This window comes from Taudactylus pleione, unplaced genomic scaffold (assembly GCF_031769625.1).
Source record: "Taudactylus pleione unplaced genomic scaffold, aTauple2 ptg000054l, whole genome shotgun sequence".
In the NCBI taxonomy this organism is placed as follows: Eukaryota; Metazoa; Chordata; class Amphibia; order Anura; family Myobatrachidae; genus Taudactylus; species Taudactylus pleione.
In genome coordinates, this window is record NW_028284456.1 from 3,506,036 (window position 1) to 3,522,243 (window position 16,208).

At 44.9% G+C, this 16,208-nt stretch overlaps 1 protein-coding gene across 8 annotated transcripts in view; it reads left to right on the forward strand.

Annotated features, from left to right (window-relative positions):
* The first annotated feature begins 391 nt into the window (after positions 1 to 391).
* LRRFIP2 (LRR binding FLII interacting protein 2) overlaps positions 392 to 16,208 on the forward strand; it is a 137,236-nt gene continuing 121,419 nt past the window's right edge. For 7 of the 8 annotated variants that reach the window (XM_088464165.1, XM_088464171.1, XM_088464191.1 and 4 more), the window contains exon 1: positions 392 to 569. The gene's annotated coding sequence lies outside the window, so the exon portion shown is untranslated. The remainder of the gene's footprint in view (positions 570 to 16,208) is intronic. The other variant, XM_088464212.1, reaches the window with a different exon arrangement.

Below are 16,208 nucleotides of genomic sequence, written 5' to 3' on the forward strand. Positions count from 1 at the left end.
AGCTACTGAGCTGGTGACACTTCCTGTCTCATCAGAGTATAAAAGATGTATTTACACAGTGAAGGTAATAATATGGCAGATATAGCGGGTCTTGAGTTCTCAAGAGTTCCCCAACATTACTGCTACGAGGTGTCCATCACTGCAGAAATAAAGGGAAACCAGAAGTGTTGGTATCTCTGGTAAATAAATGACAGCCGCAGAGTTGTCCTAATGGCGTCTCCCGCCTACCACATGCACACAGATCTGATCGATTGGGAGTCGGAATTCCGGCTGCCACAATTCAGTTGGTGCCGCTCGCGATTCAGAACGATTGCAAAACGATCACTGGGGTGGAGAGGAGACTCGCTACAAGTACGCGGCGCCTGCGCTGGATGATGACCCGCCCCCTCTCTACTACTGGTCACCATGTGACAAGTCTCACCCGCCCTCCAGCCGCTGCGCTCCGGCGTCACGCACGGCAGGCTGAGACCAGGGTATGCGCATGCGCAGGGCACGTCACCGGCCGGACGTGAACGAGAAACCTCGAGAGAGGGAGAAGTGGCCCCGGGGTGTCACGGAGGGGTACAGAGGTAGGTCTGTCTGTCATTCCGCATGTTTTGCATATACTGCGTGTGTGTGACAAGCTGCTGAAACAGGCGCTCACGGAGCCGGGTAACTTCACACACGCGCACTGCACTGGAGCATGTCCACTGGCCAGACAGCGAAAAAGCACAATGAAGAGTGTCTGACAGCCTAGTGCGCTAAATTCCTCCGCCATGGCCTTATCACACTGGGCAGCAGCCGCTATCCCACGTCACTGTCACACTGCTACCGGTATAGTACTGTCAGCCCCTCACCCCAGTATAGTACTGTCAGCCCCCCCCACCCCAGTATAGTACTGTCAGCCCCCACCCAAGTATAGTACTGTCAGTACCTCAACATACTATAACAGTAATGACTTCCCTGAGTTACAGTACCCTAACACCCAGTACCTCCCAGTATACTACTGTCATTTACCTGTATAGTGCCATGCGGTATAGTACTGTTATCTCAGTGAATATCACTGTCACCCTGCCCCAGTATAGTTCTGTCCCCCACACCACAGTACTGTAAATGTATTCTACTGTCATCCCCAAGTATAGTATCCTAATACTAAGTATAGTATTGTTACCACCCCAGCATCGTACTGTCACTGTATAGTGCTGTCTTCTCCCACTATAGTACCCTGACACCCAGTATAGTGTTGTCATTTACTTTAATAGTTCACTGTCACCTCCCTGTACAATACCCTGATACACCCAGTATAGTATTGTCATTTACCTTTATAGGACCCTGCCACCCAGCTTAGTGCTGTCACCACCCAGCTTAGTACTGTCACCTCCCTGTACTGTACCCTGACACCCAGTATAGTACTGATACATCCCAGTATAGTATTGCCATTTACCTTCATAGGACCCTACCACCCAGCCTAGTGCTGTCACCTCCCAGCTTAGTATAGTCACCTTCCTGTACAGTACCCTGACACCCAGTATAGTGCTGATACTTCCGAGTATAGTACTGTAATTCACTTTTATAGTACCCTGGCACCCAGCTTAGAGCTGTCACCTCCCTGTACAGTACCCTGACACCCAGTATAGTACTGATACATCCCAGTATAGTACTGTAATTCACTTTTATAGTACCCTGGCACCAGCTTAGAGCTGTCACCTCCCTGTACAGTATCCTGACACCCAGTATAGTACTGATATCTCTCAGTATAGTCCTGTAATTTATCTCTATAGTACCCTGGCACCCAGCCTAGTGCGGTCACGTCGCAGCCAAGTGATGTCACGTCGCAGCGTATTGCTGTCGCCTCCCTGTAAAGTTACTGCCACTTGGCATATTGCTGTCATTTCCCTCTATGGTTTCTATTATAGTAAGTACCCTGACACCCAGAATTGCACTTTGAAATCCAATTTAGTATTGTAATTTCACTGCATAGTACTGTGACACCCTGGGATATACCCCTTGTATAAATAAGCTCTTAAATATATCTCCCAAGGATGAGACTGTGGCATCCCTTGTTTATTACTATCACACACTGATTTATCCTTCTTCACCCAGTGTAGCACTGTGACAGAGCAGGCTATAAACACCCTCTCACCCCATCAATATGATACTCATACATAGGGGCAGATTCAATTAGCTGCGATAAAACGAAAACTTAACGCCGGATAAGTTTTCACACTATTTGCGTGTTTTGGTGTGATATTTTCACGTCTTTTGACAATGCATTCTCCCGTTTTTCACCCTATTTTATTACAAAAGACGTGAAAACTGCATATGGTCAAACCAGCGAGAAGTGCAGCACATTTTGGGGAAATCAGTCTGTACCCATAAAAAGCCTATCTGACTTAGGAAATCAATATAGAAGTGTATTAATAGACCTAATAAAAGTATTTTGGGTTTTTAAATTGTGCCAAATGACTGTTATATGCATATTTGCATAAGTGTTGAAAAATGCTAAAAAGCAATATTTTCTGGAGAAAATAATTGCTGTATTTAAATTGTAGGTACATTAAAATGGGCGCTAGTATAATTTTGTGTCTATAAACTGCAGTTTTTTAAAAAAAAATGTTAAAAATACACCTGCTGCAACCACCTGCAATCCTAAAAACACCTGCCCCATCCATACAACCCCCCAAAGTACCTGATCCAGTACTTCAGGGGTCAGGGAACTTTTTTACCTTTTACCCCAAAATATATTTAGATACGCTGACGTTACCCCCTTACTTTTAAAGGAAGGAAATCATATAGTAGTGCCCCCATAGTTATGCCCCTGTAGTAGTACCCCTATAACATGCCCCTGTAGTAGTGCCCCCAGATAATGCCTCTGTAGTAGTGCCCCTATATAATGCCCCTGTAGTGCCGCTTGTACATAAAAACCCACTTACCTTAATCCACGCTCCTGCAGCCGTCCTGTCCGCCCGGCTGCTCCTCGGAACTATGAGAGAGATGCCATGACGTCTCTCCCATAGTGCGCATGCAGAGAGCCGGCAACTGGAGTTCAAAAGAGAACTCCAGCCTCCGGCTAACGTGGCGCTTCAGGACAGGAGCCTTGCGCCCGCTGGTAATAACATCTCAGCAGGCGTCCGGCTTAGAGCCTCCCTGCGGCACAGCCGGGCATGGATATGAATCATTGTATATTGATTGATTCATATGCATGTCCGGCTGTCCGTACATTATCCCCAGGAATTTAATTTTTACCCCATGTGGGGTAATTTACCCCTGTTCCCCGACCACTTCAGTACTTTAAATCCATTTTCCACTACTTTTATTTTTTTCATCCCAAAATTGTCATTTCTTTATTGGTCAAATTAAGCTAATTAAAAAATATTTTGTTGCCAAATTAGTCAGTAGGGGCAGTGTCCAAGGGGTCCTGAACCAAGTCCCCACATTTTTTTGCCAAAAATAGGGATTTTGCTAATTGTTTCACTAGTTCTGAGATGGTTAAAACTTTTTGCCAGTTTTTGTCTATGGAGTTTTTGTACATGCGAAAACTTCAGCAAAACGTGGCTTTTCGTGGCTAATTGAATCTGCCCCATAGTCTGACTAGACAGCAGTGAAACTGAAGTCTCAGTTATACCCTTTCAGACATACTGAGATTCCCGGGATTTTGGCCTGTTTCCCGGATCTCTCGTATGTCTGTAAGGTACCTACCCGGGTAGCCAACCCTACAATTGCCCAGGGAATTTCCCAGGACTTAAGTCCCGGAAATTTACCCTGCTCATGTCTGGAATGGTGCTACCCGGGAATTTACTTCCGGGTTGCCCCGAGGAGCTTCTGATTGGGCGTCTTACGGTCACTCCTGTCATTACTGACAGAGACACAGCCTCACCGGCATTGAAGTCCAGCTGGTACTTATGCATCAGCAGATCCTCTTCTTCGCCTGCATCTTGCACATTGAGGGGCAGAGCCGGGGAGGCTGGAAGAGGCGGCTCGCTGCTTCGGGTCACTGGGGAGGAACTTCCTGGGGTCACCGAGCTCTGCTCTAGCGCAGCGTTGGCTTCCCGGTTCCAAGTGTGGGCCTCTCCTGTCACCACAGCTTGGGGACCCCTTACATATAGTGGTAACGGCTCTAGCCTGGCTAGGCCTCTGCTCTCCCTTAGCTCATCATGGGGGACATGTTCGTCTAAGGCTGTGGCGCTGTCCCATCAGAGAGCAAGTGAGAGGTGGGGAAGCTGCAGCAGTGGGGGATAAATGTCTGTCACACTGCTGTCTCAGCCATCTCACTTTCTATAAGCACCTACAACACTAGCTATTATCACACACCCAGTGTGTAAAAACTGAAAAACCCTGGTTATGTCTGAAAGGGGTATACCCGGGAACTTCCCAGGTAGAAGCTGTAGTGTGAAAGGGTGTCTCTACCAAATACCCAGAATTTTGCATAGGAGAAATTCCCGGGTCTGAGGAGGAAATTTCCCATGTCGTATGTCTGAAAGGGGTATGAAAGTTACATTATATTGGCAACTGCATTGTGATAGTTACATTTGTATTTTTATGCATGGTAAGAGTGGAGCCAGGTCACACTGGTGTTTATAATTCCTAAGTGTTATTTTCATCTTTCTCGATTAGTAACTGTATTTGTAAATTGTTGAAGTGAATACCTTATTTTAGCTGTGCTGGCAAGATAATGTACCAATAAATTGCAGTACAGCTTGTATGAGATCATCATGTGACTCTGAACGAATTGAAAAAAAAATGTTGTAAGGATTAATAACTTGCAAAGTACAGTTTATTTCTTCCTATATCGGTGCTGGCCATCTACTTGGTTATAAAGGGGCATCACTTTTGGATTAGAAAAACACAGTGTTCTTAAGAGGTAAATTGTTCCTGTTCTAACACATGGAAATGCTCTTCCTCTGCCATGAAACAGTTTCTCCTAACTTCCATGGGTCACCACATGTGCTTTACAGCTCTTATGAATGCTGCACATTTTTAGCTGGGATGCCACCCTGAATTGCACATACAGTGCCTTGCAAAAGTATTCACCCCCTTTGCCTCACAACCTGGAATTAAAATGGATTTTTTTGAAGGTATACATCATTTCATTCACACAACATGCTTACAACTGTGAAGTTGTGGCTTTTTTTTTATATTGTGAATCAAACAACATTTAGGACAACATAACAGAAAACTTCAACGTGCATAACTATTCACCCCCCTAAAGTCAGTACTTTGTCGAGTCACCTTTTGGGGCAATTACAGCTGCAAGTCGCTGTGGAGCTTACCACATCTTGCCCCTGGTATTGTTGCCCACACAAAACTTCGATTACTGTGAATACTGCTGGCCTTTTGATTCTCACATATAGTCAGGTGCATAAATATTGGGACATTGACAGTATTTTCATATTTTGGCCTGAAATGAAACAAACAAGATGTGCTTTAACTGCAGACTTTCAGATTTAATTTGAGGGTAATTACATCCAAATCAGGTGAACAGTTACGGAATTGCAACGGTTTCTATATGTGCCTCCCACTTTTTAAGGAGCCTAAAGTAATGGGACCAGCTAAACAATCCTAAATCTAGCTTTCACTTTTTAATACTTTGTTGCAAATCCTTTGCAGGCAATTACAGCCTGAAGTCTGGAACGCATAGACCTCACCAGACGCTGGGTTTCATCCCTGGTGATGCTCTGCCAGGCCTCTACTGCAAATGTGTTCAGTTCCTGCTTGTTCTTGCGGCATTTTCCCTTCAGTTTTGTCTTCATCAAGTGAAATGCATACTCAATCGGATTCAGGTCAGGGAATTTACTTAGCCATTGCATAACATTCCACTTTTTAGCCTTAAAAAACTCTTTGGTTGCTTTTGCAGTATGCTTCGGATCATTGTCCATCTGCACTGTGAAGCGCCGTCCAATGAGTTCTGAAGCATTTGACTGAATATGAGCATATAATATTGCCCAAAACACTTCAGAATTCATTCTGCTGCTTTTGTCAGCACTCACATCATCAATGAATACAAGGGAACCAGTTCCATTGGTAGCCATACATGCCCACACCATGACACTACCACCACCATGCTTCACTGATGAGGTGGTATGTTTTGGATCATGAGCAGTTCCTTTCCTTCTCCATACTCTTCTCTTCCCATCACTCTGGTACAAGTTGATCTTTGTCTCATCTGTCCTTAGGATATTGTTCCAGAACTGTAATGGCTTTTTTAGATGTTGTTTGGAAAACTCTAATCTGATCTTCCTGTTTTTGTGGCTCACCAATGGTTTACATCTTGTGGTGAACACTCTATATTCACTCTTGTGAAGTCTTCTCTTGATTGTTGACTTTGACACATATACGCCTACCTCCTGGAGAGTGTTCTTGATTTGGCCAATTGTTGTGAAGGGGTTTTTCTTCACCAGGGAAATAATTCTTCTGTCATCCACCACAGTTGTTTTCCGTAGTCTTCCGGGTCTTTTGGTGTTGCTGAGCTCTCCGGTGTGTTCTTTCTTTTTAAGAATGTTCCAAACAGTTGATTTGGCCACACCTAATGTTTTTGCTATTTCTCTGATGGGTGTGTATTGATTTTTCAGCCTAATGATGGCTTACTTCACTGATAGTGACAGCTCTTTGGATCTCATATCGAGAGTCGACAGCAACTGATTCCAAATGCAAATGTCACACCTAGAATCAAATCCAGACCTTTTACCTGCTTATTTGATAATGAAATAACGAGGGAATAGCCCACACCTATCCATGAAATAGCTTTTGGCCCCTTAAAAAGTGGGAGGCACATATAGAAACTGTTGTAATTCCTACACCGTTCACCTGATTTGGATGTAATTACCCTCAAATGAAATCTGAAAGTCTGCAGTTAAAGCACATCTTGTTTGTTTCATTTCAAAGCCATTGTGGTGGTGAATAGAGGCCAAAATATGAAAATACTGTCAATGTCCCAATATTTATGCACCTGACTGTACATCTCGAGCTTATCATAATTGACCCCATGTCAGTTTACATCTTTCCTCTTTGAAACACTGTCCTTTATCTTCACTCTCTTGCCTAGCCTCACATCCTCTATCTGCTTACGATCTGCGTTATTATTCAAATTCTGGACCCATTAGATCCCCACTTTTTTAATCCTCTCAATAACAAACTTGTTAATCTGCATACATATTTACCATCACTGTTCTTTCACTTGCACTTCCACAAATCTCTTGCACTCATATTTCAATTACATTTCCAAAGTTCATTCCTCTTGTTTACTTATAAACACCATGACAAGGTTTTCCTCTACTCCCTCCTTCAATCAGTCTCTACCTTATCCTCTGTTCTGCCCCTGCTTCCACCTTTATCCTTTCCCCCCTATCTCTTCCTCCTCCTCCTCTCCTTTTCCCCCCTCCTCTGTCTGCCTACTCTTCCCTCTTCTCCCATTACTCCACTTTCTTCCTGTTCTACTCCCCCTCTGTCCTACTACCTCACTACCAAACCTTCCACATACATTCCCCTCCCTGTCACTGCACCCCACTACCGTCCACATCTCCCTCCCTGCCCACCTCCTACAGGTTCCCTTTCTAGCTCAGGTGCCCACACCATCCCTAAACTCTATTCATGTCGGTCCCCCAAATTTATCTTACCTCCACGTTACAGCACCCAGATAATCTTATTCACATCTCCCCCACAAACGCTATCTCTCTATCCTGTACCCTCTGGAATGCCAAGTCAGTCTGTAATAAACTGGTCCCCACTTATGACCTTTTCATCTCCAACTCCCTGAATCACCTAGCCATTACTGAAACCTGGATCTCACCCTCATACACCACTTCTCCTGCTGCCCTATCCTCTGGGGTCTCACCTTCTCCCACACCCCCCCGGCCTGGGGATCGCCATGGTGGTGCTGTTGGGGTCCTTCTGTCCATCAGTTATTCCTACCAGCTAATACCCGCTGAACCATCCCTTACATTCCCCACATTTGAGGTTCATGCTATACGCCTCTTCCAACCAGTAAACATCGGTGTAGCTGTCATTTACCGTCCCCCTGGCTCGCCCTCCAAATTCCTTGACAACTTCGCTTCTTGGCTCCCTCACTTTCTCTCCTCAGATCTTCCCTCCATTATCCTAGGTGATTTTAAAATTCCTATTGACATTCCCACAGAATCCTCTGCAGCTAAACTCCTTCCCCTCACCTCTTCATTTGGACTCGCCCAATGGACCTCATCACCCTGCCATGTGAGTGGGCACTCACTTGACCTGGTCTTTACTCACCGTTGTGATATTTCTGATTACTCCAATTCCCCATTCCCCCTCTCTGACCATCACCTTCTCTCTTTTAACCTATCCCTCTCTCCTTCCCCTCCTTTACCTCCTAAGGCTACCGATACTAAGCGTAACATTGAGGCTATTGACACTGTTGATTTTTCCTCCCTGCTGGACTCTCTTCTCTCCCCTATCCTTTCTCTCTCCTGTCCTAAACAAGCTACTTCCCTGTACAATTTCTCCCTTACTACTGCTCTTGACTCTGTTGCTCCGGCAATAACTACTCACCCTCACAGATCCACACCACAACCCTGGCATTCCAAATGCCCCAGGTACCTGCAAAAGTGCTCAAGAATTGCAGAGCATCAGTGGAGAAAATCATGCTCTAAGGCTGACTTCCTCCATTTCAAATTTATTCTCTCATCCTACAGTGCTACCCTGTATCTCCCAGACAAACATTTTTCAAGAACCTCATCTCCTCCCAGTCCTCAAACCTCCGGCGTCTTTTTGCCACTTTCAACTCACTCCTCTGCCCTTCCCCTCCTCGCCTCCCCTCCTCGCTCTCTGCCCTTGACTTTGCCACCTACTTTACATCTAATATTGACTCTATACATGAGGACATCATATCCCATCAGACCTTCAGCACTCCTCCCTCTTCTTTCCCTCACCACCCCTCCCCTTCTGCCTCACCAACTCTGACATCCTTCTCCCCTGTTTCTGGAGAGGAAGTCATGGCCCTCATCCGGTCCTCCCCTCTTGACCCTATCCCTTCCCGTCTCCTCTGTTAACTGTCTCCTTCTGCCTGTTCCCATCTTGCTCACCTCCTTAATCTCTCCTTATCATCTGGCACTGTCCCTTCTGCATTCAAACATGCTCTTGTCGCCCCCATTCTTAAAAAACCTACCCTTGATCCTAACTTACTTTCCAATTACTGACCCATCTCTCTTCTCCCTTTTGCTTCCAAACTCCTTGAGCGTATTGTTTACAACCGCCTTACCACCTCTCTTTCCTCCCACTCCCTCCTTGACTCATTTAATTCTGGCTTCCGTTCTCTCCACTCCACTGAAACTGCCCTCACAAAAGTCAGCAATGACTTCCTTGCTGCCAAATCCAAGGGCCACTACTCTCTGCTCATTCTCCTTGACCTCTCTGCTGCATTTGACACTGTAGACCACCCTCTCCTCCTGCAAATCCTTCACTCTCTCGGTTTACATAGCACTGCCCTCTCCTGGCTTTCCTCCTACCTCTCTGATCGTTCTTTCTCTGTGTCCTCTCATGACTCCTCTCCCCCCCCACTTCCACTAACAGTAGGAGTATCCCAAGGTTCTGTTCTGGACCTCTCCTTTTCTCTCTCTATTTACGTCCTCTTTAGGTGAACTCATAAACTCCTTTGACCTCCAATATCATCTCTATTCTAATGATACTCAAATTTACCTTTCCAACCCTGAGCTCCACCCCTCGCTCTTTACCCGTATCTTCAACTGTCTCTCTTCTGTCTCTTCATGGATGTCCCAGCGCTTTCTTAAACTTAACATGTCTAAGACTGAGCTGATCATCTTTCCACCGTCTTCCACTACCTCACTTCCCACAATTTCATAATCCTATTGATGGCACAACTATCACCTCTAGCCCCAAAGTGCGCTGTCTTGGAGTAATCCTAGACTCTTCCCTCTCATTTAAACCACACATTCAGCACCTCTCGCAGTCCTGCCGTTTTCATCTAAAAAATAACTCCAGGATTAGACCCTTGCTCACCCAGGATGCCATTAAAACCCTCATCCACTCACTGGTCATCTCCAGATTGGACTACTGTAACCTTCTCCTAGCTGGCCTCCCAGTCTCTCACCTCTCTCCACTACAATCTATTCTCAATGCTTCTGCTCGGCTCATCTTCCTCTCCAGACGTTCTACATCTGCTTCCCCTCGCCTTCAAGCCCTACACTGGCTCCCCTTCCTCTTCAGATGCCAATTCAAGGTTCTTACACTCGCCTACAAAGCCCTCACCAAATCCTCTCCCACATACATTTCTGACCTTCTCTCCCTTCACACTCCCACCCGTCCACTTCGCTCAGCAAATGCATGTCGCCTATCTTGCAAACTGATTACTTCCTCCCACTCCCGCATCCAAGATTTTGCCCGTGCTGCTCCCTACCTTTGGAATGCTCTCCCTCTCCCTATCAGACTCTCCACCTCTCTGCAAATCTTTAAACGGGCTCTCAAGACCCACTAATTCATCAAGGCATTCCAGCTCTCATCCTAACCCACTTCATGCTCTTTCCTCCCTATCTTCCCCTTCTGTGCCACGCCTGTCTGTTTGCCCCTCCCCTTTAAAATGTAAGCTCTCAAGAGCAGGGACCTCTTCCCTCATGTGCTTCTCTTTACATTTTCTTCGACTCTTTACTCCCCATAAGGGCACCTAACACGTGACTGCCAACTCCCTGCTGCTTATTGTGTTTAATCACTATTGCAGCAATGTATATAAATCGTGTCCTTGTCCTGCACTGTAATGTACTGTAAGTTACTTGTTTCTTGTTCACTTATTAGTTCTATGTAAGGCACTGCGGAACACTTGTGGCGCCATATAAATTAAGGATAATAATACCTCAAGGCAAAACTGCTCCAGCTCCTTTTATGTTGGATGGTTTCCGCTTATGAACACCAATCTTCAAGTCTGACCACAGATTCTCAATTGGATTGAGATTCCAACACATGTAAATGTTTCCCCTTTAAACTACTTGAGTGTTGCTTTAACAGTATGCTTCGGGCCATTGTCCTGCTGGAAGGTGAACCTCCATCCCAGTCTCAAATCACAGGCAGACTGTAACAGGTTTTGCTCAAGAATATCCCTGTATTTAGCACCATCCATCTTTCCCTCGACTTGAATCAGTTTCCCAGTCCCTGCTGCGAAAAACATCCCCACAGCATGATGCTGCCACCACCATGTTTCATTGTGGGGATGGTGTTCTTGGGGTGATGGGATGTGTTGGGTTTGCGCCAGACATAGTGTTTTCCTTGGTGGCCAAAAAGTTCAATTTTAGTCTCATCTGACCAGAGTACCTTCCTCCATACATTTGGGGAGTCGCCCACATGCCTTTTGGCAAACTCAAATCGTGTCTTATTTTTATCACTAAGTAATGGCTTTTTTCTGGTCACTCTTCCATAAAGCCCAGCTCTATGGAGTGTATGGCTTATTATGGTCACATCCACAGATACACCAGTCTCTGCTGTGAAACTCTGCAGCTTCAGGGTTACCTTTTGGTCTCTGTGCTGCTTCTCTGATTAATGCCCTCCTTGCCTGGTCTGTGAGTTTTGGTGGGCGGCCCTCTCTTGGCAGGTTTGTTGTGGTACCATGTTCTTTCCATTTGATGATGATGGATTTGATGGTGCATCGGGGGATCATCAAAGATTTGGATATTTTTTTTTTTTATAACCCAACCCAGAATTGTACTTCTCAACAACTTTGTTCCTGACTTGTTTGGAGAGCTCCTTGGTCTTCATGGTGTGATACCTCTTGCTTAGTGGTGTTGCAGCCTCTGGGGCCTTTCAGAAAAGGTGTTTTTTAAACTGACAGATCATGTGACACTTAGATTTCACACAGGTGGACTTAATTTCACTAATTATGTGACTACTGAAGGTAATTGGTTGCACTAGAACTTTTTAGGGGCTTCATAGCAAAGGGGGTGATTACATATGCACACGCCAACTTTCAGAATTTTATTTATAAAGATTCTTTTTTATATATATTTTTCTCATTTCACTTCACCAAATTAGACTATTTTGTGCAGATCCATCAAATAAAATTCAGATTAAAAATAAATTACAGGTTATAATGTAACAAAAAAGGTAAAAAGCCAAGGGGGGTGAATACCTTTGCAAGGCACTGTACATGTACTATGAACATGTATGCGGGAATTTAGCCCCCATGCTAAGTTCCCGGGAGCTATTTAATTACTTACAGCGGTGGCCACTATTTCCTGTGATAATGCCCGGGGTTAGCTGCAGTAAGCTGCAGCTCCTGAACTGCATTGATCACAACACACTTGGCACCTCTGTCCTTTACAGTAACACAATATTAGTGATATCTGCTGTACAGATACACAGAACTATACTCTGACTCGTACTGTTTTATATAGTAACCTTCTTAATCATATACATTGCCTTTTAACAACTCAGGCGATAGATGGTTTGAGTAACACAGCCTGTTGTTTGACCAGGGCACACATGTGCTGTAGCTGTTGATAACGACAGCTACAGCCGGCCGAACGGTCAGACGATCTGACCGTTCATACATAGCCCAGGCTATCGGCGCTGCTATCTTGTAGATAGCAGTGCCGATAATGACAGGGGCACATAGCGCCCCTGTCATTTACCGCTCAGACCCCCGGTAATACATCGGGGAGAAGCGGTATCAGCGCACATAACGTGCGCTGATACCGCTTCTGGGCTTCGTACTTCTCCCCCAATAACTACTAAGGGGGCACATTTGAGAGAGGAGACTCCCCTCTTTCTTGACCGTGTGTTCACATGTGTGTGCGGGCCAGTATGGGGGAGATAGGGCACAATGTGCCCTTCCCCTATCTATAACATTTTTTTTTTTTCCATAGAGTGGGGTGATAGCTGCTAAGGAGGCCACATAATTTTAAAAAGGGGACTCCCCTCTTTCATATGTGGGTAACCTCACATTTACAGATGTAATTATGGTGCCCTCCCCTGCCCCCCATATATGGAAATTTACCCTCATATATATGGAAATTGTAGCGACGTCCTAAACCTGATGTTTGTCACTCTTGTGGTATGTAGCCTCACAAAGTTCAAAAGGCACTGCACATAAATCCAGAGAGCTTTGTTGTGTAGAACTGTGTAGTTCTTATTTTAGTGGTGATGTTCCAGTTTGTGTATTTTTTGTTTACACAATACAGATACAATCATTAATGGAAATACAGTGCACTAATCAAAGTAATGTGTACAGGCCCATGGTGTCACAGTCCAATAAAAATCTTGTGTTAGATAATTTTGCCTTCAACTTCCCTTTTGAAGTACCTGATCTCCACAACATAGGTACATTTTTAAAACAAAAACAGATGGCTCTTCCATGGTGTATAAATATCACTCTTAATTTTGATTAAAGTTTTAATAAGCACTTACCAGAAGTTAATATAGTCAGGCTAATCTCAGTAGCCCAGCTGTACAGTGTGACTGTTTCCAAGTTGTCTCTGTACACAGACCAGGACAGAGGAAATCAAGCAGTTCTAAACTTGCAACAAGCTATGCCAACAAGTTTCATCCTGACATAAAGTCCCGATGATGAAACGCATAGGGCTTGGTGCAACTTTTGAACTGCTGCCCTGGTCTATGTACTGTCACTATAATGAATTTATATTTCAGACTTCATTATTAATGCCCAAATGTGACCTTGTATCCTGTAATTTATGTTATATCACAGACTGATTGAGCTGGTGGCTCAAGATGTTTTTGGCTGCTAGGGATGTGGGTAAATACTTAATTCTTGATTTTGTAAAATCAATAAGTTCTCCAATACATATCAGTAAATACTAAATTGGAAAGCAGTCAGCAATATACTTTAGAAAATGTGTGTAGCACGAATTGTAGAATAAAGATTGAAACTCATCAGCTTTCTTATCCCCACTTACTAGCACATTTAAGAAAGTATACTGCTTAATAAAATTTAGATATTTGCGATATTCCCAACTACCTCTTTTCCCTGGCATATCAACAGTACAAATTGCCTATATATGCCTAGGTGGTTTTTAACATCTGCATACATTTCTAGATCTTAATTTTAGCTATGGAGGTCCATTCATTATGTCAATTATTGGGGGCTGGGTGGCCCACGATAATTTAAGTATCCAACTCGCTGTGAGCAGCAGTGGTGGATACAAGATTTCCGGAGCAATTCACGATTGCTCCAGTGCGGAGACAGCTGATCCGAAGATCAGCTGTACCACGATGCCCATAAACTCTACTTTAGTGGCGGGGAAATTTAGCACAGTTGACTCGGCAGTGCTACAGCGTATACGCGAACTTCTGTTCACACGTGCTCGACCTCCAGCGGAAGGAGCCGAATGGGGACGGAGGGATCCTTCTTCGCAACCCAGGGCTCCTTCTCGTAGGAAGGAACTGCGGTCCTGGAACGAACTCCATCTTCAGATGGCGGAAGGAGCCGAATGGGGGCGGAGGGATCCTTTCTTCGCAACCCGGGGCTCCTTCTCGTAGGAAAGAACTGCGGTCCTGGAACGAACTCCATCTTCAGATGGCATAGGTTCCCGCAGTCAGGCTCAGAAAATATAGTATTTCCGAAGCTTGATGAATTTAGGTCCCATACTAGTGTATGGGGACAGTGGGCCACATCGGGGCTGGCCCTAATACTTAATTTAGAGACAAAAGGTAAGTGAATATGTAAATGTTTACTTGCTTTATATAAATTAAGTGATGAATAGACCTTTGTATACTTTTCTGAGAGGGAATCTGTATTTACTGTCTGTCAATTGTGCTGATGGCAAGGGTGCACACAATAAAATGGAGTAAGGAATTCAAGAACTAATTAAAAAGAGCAACAACTTGCAAAATTTAGGTGGCAGGATTAATTGCTGGCTTGTTTATTGTTTGGTTGGGTGGTTTTTAAATACTTTGGAATTGATGTATCAAGCAGTAAAGATTTGAGAAGTGGACCAGTGTGGCATTTATCAAGAATATACTATAACATGATAGGTAGAGGCTGAAGTCAACTCTGGCATCTCTTTTTGCCGAAAATGCGTCTAAGTTGCAATATGATGTGGATAGGACGCATAAGCAGACTGTGCTGATTGCTTTGATATGCAACACATTTTCACCAAAAAAGGTGCAAAAAACGCCGGGCTCTAGCAGAGTCTCACAGGACCTGGTGCGCCAAGAGGGGCTTTTTGGAGCGACTGCAGCAAACAATGTCTAAGGACCCATCTATAGGTTGCTTCACCCCTTGTTGAAGCAAAAGTCTAAGATATGTTCCCTCTCAGCATGTGAATAGCTATAGATGATGTACAGATGTGTCCACATACATCTTTTTGTGAGGCTTTTTCCCTCTAATGATGCACAAGTAGCTCCTGCTGATTAAAATATGTGGCATGCCTATATTCTGTGAATAAGATGCATTTTAAGGAAAAAGCTGCACAAAAAGATGCTTGCTGCTACCGAGTCGAACCACGCCGTGGCGCGACTAGATGGGCTGTTTAACGCGCAAGGATGCTAGATGTATGTGAACACATCTGTAATAAACCATGTACAGCAGGGGTCAGGGAACTTTTTTACCTTTTACCCCAAAATATATTTAGATACACCGACGTTACCCCCTTGATTTGAAAGGAAGGAAATCTTATAGTAGTGCCCTCATATAATGCCACTGTAGCAGTGCCCGCATATAATGCCCCTGTAGCAGTGCCCCTGTAGTAGTGCCCCCATAGTTATGCCCCTGTAGCAGTGCCCCCATAGTTATGCCTCTGTAGTGCCGCTTGTACAAGAAAAAAAAACAAAAAACATTTACCTTAATCCCTTCTCCTGCATCCGCCGCCATCCTGTCCGCTCGGCTGCTCCTCGGAACTATGGGAGAGACGTCATGACGTCTCTCCCATAGTGTGCATGGGGATAGCCGGAAGCTGGAGATCAGAAGAGAACTTCGGCTAACGAGGCGCTGCAGAGAAGGAGCCGGGCGCCCGCTGGTAATAACATCTCAGCGGGCGTCCGGCTTAGAGCCTTCCTGCGGCGCCGGGCTGGAGGTCACTGGCACCGGGTGCAGCGGCTAACCCGGTTCACGTGCACCTCCAGCCCTGCATCCATTACCCCCAGGAATTTCAGATTTACCCCTGTTCCCCGACTATTGATGTACAGAGATAATTCGCTAGACATATCAGTGTCATGTTTTGTGTAGCCATTGGGCAAAGCTTTAACAGAATGGGCTGTCATAAAATAGCATGCTGGAAACACTGCTTATTCATCCCTAGGCC